This window comes from Cebus imitator, unplaced genomic scaffold (assembly GCF_001604975.1).
Source record: "Cebus imitator isolate Cc_AM_T3 unplaced genomic scaffold, Cebus_imitator-1.0 Scaffold991, whole genome shotgun sequence".
NCBI classification, from domain to species: Eukaryota; Metazoa; Chordata; class Mammalia; order Primates; family Cebidae; genus Cebus; species Cebus imitator.
Genome location: NW_016108306.1, coordinates 1 through 1,775, shown reverse-complemented (window position 1 = coordinate 1,775; position 1,775 = coordinate 1). Strand labels below are relative to the sequence as shown.

General features: G+C 41.2%; 1 non-coding gene across 1 annotated transcript; it reads left to right on the top strand.

Moving 5' to 3' along the window:
- Nucleotides 1-1,268: 1,268 nt before the first annotated feature.
- LOC119469910 lies at nucleotides 1,269-1,371 on the top strand. The gene has a single exon (XR_005198770.1). It is a non-coding gene; the product is annotated as a U6 spliceosomal RNA (small nuclear RNA).
- The last annotated feature ends 404 nt before the right edge of the window (nucleotides 1,372-1,775 follow it).

Genomic DNA, 1,775 nt, shown 5'->3' with positions numbered 1-1,775 from the left:
GTTAGTCCACTTTTTAGCCAAAAATCAAACAGAAAGCTAGGCTAGTTAGAAGTAGCAGTGAGTACAAGATTCTTTCAGGACTTTTAAAGGTCTTTATCCCTAGAGATCTCAATGTTGTTCATTTTATTCCAAGTATAACCTTTATATGTGAGATATAAATAGTGTCACATCTTTTCCTTCTTTCTTTCCTTTTTTCTTTTCTTTTTTTCTTTTCTTTTCTTTTCTTTGACAAGGTCTCACTATGTTTTTCATGTTCCTGAGCTCAAGTGATTCTCCTGCCTCCCCCTCCCAAACTGCCAGCCACCATGCCTGGCCTGACTTTTCTAATTGGTTATTGGGTCTCAAAATGTCCAGTTTAGCAGAAAATCTTGTATTGTCCCCTGGGGCCATGCCCTATGCCTCCCTCCTTTGAATTTTTTAGAAAGCTAAGGGGTTCCCTAAGTCCAAGGAAGACAATCTTGCTTTACAAGTCAGAAGAAGAGGGAGAAAGGCCATTCTAACATTCTGTTGCTTCCATTTATTCACTTGCTGTATTGCTGCTGCCATTGTAACTGGTCCTGCAATCTGCTAATGATCGACCTTTGCCACCAGGATGCCTTTACTGATTCAGATCACTGAGTCTTCATGGTGACTCACACACAGAGTTCACAGCTATGGTGTTTTTTAGTTCATGTACATATGCTTAGCCATTGTTCCCAGCACCCTGCTCTGGCAGCAAGGACTCCTGCCTTTCCACACACACATAGTGAATCAATGGACCCTACCCCAACACTAAAAACCTTATGTGTAGCCCACCTCTTAGCTAGGCTTAGCCTAGACCTTCATGGTAAGTTATCCTTGAGACCTGTGTTCATCTTTTCTCTAGCAAATGTTAGTTGGGACTGTACTCAACAGTCAGGAATTGTCAAATAATGTTTCAGAAAGAGATCAGAGTTCCATTTCCCTTTTGTCATCACATCTGTACCTTAGGGCTTTTTTATGTCCTGTGTAGCAGCTTCTGTTAGACAGCAGAAGGCTCCACATTATCCTTCAATAGAGTAGTCGGTACCAACTTGCAGTCGGCCCATCAAGTAATCTGTTTCCATGATAATGAAAATCTCTCAGGCTACTGGCATCTCTACCTCAAATGTTAAAAATATTTTAAAATCCTACCTCACAGGAAGTCATTCAACAGAATTCTCTGTATCTGAAGTAGGAAATTTGGATTTAACAGAGTTGAGCCTCATCCATGACTCATGAGTAGCCATGTGTAAAACAGGGCTTTATACTTGTTTCAGCAGCACAGATTCTAAAATTGGATCAATACAAATCAGATAAGCATGTCTGCTGCCTAAGGATGGCACACAAATTCATAAAGCATTCCCTATTTGGCAAGGTCATTTAACTATTTGTTAACTAGCTCCAAGGAAACAGTGTGAGTCAAACCAAAACAGGAGACACCCATGTTGAAATTGCTTTTGTTATCATTACATCCTGTGAGGTGATCTGTGAAATGAGAACGGAGCTGAGTAACATACGGGATGTTACATGCAAATATGTTGTTAGCACATGACTTGGAAATGAGGAGACATCAACGTGCACCTCTTTCATGGAAATGAGAAACAATACAAGCAGGGTTTTGTCTTGTGTGTTAGCTGGAGAGGACCAAGAAGATGCAGCCCTCCAGCAGAGATCTGCTGGCTCAGAGTTTGAGGAGGTAGAGCAGGAATGGTAGTTGTCCAAGCCAGGTTTTGACCTCTATTAGTTTTCTGGCCTTGGTGTGATTGATGAGCTCA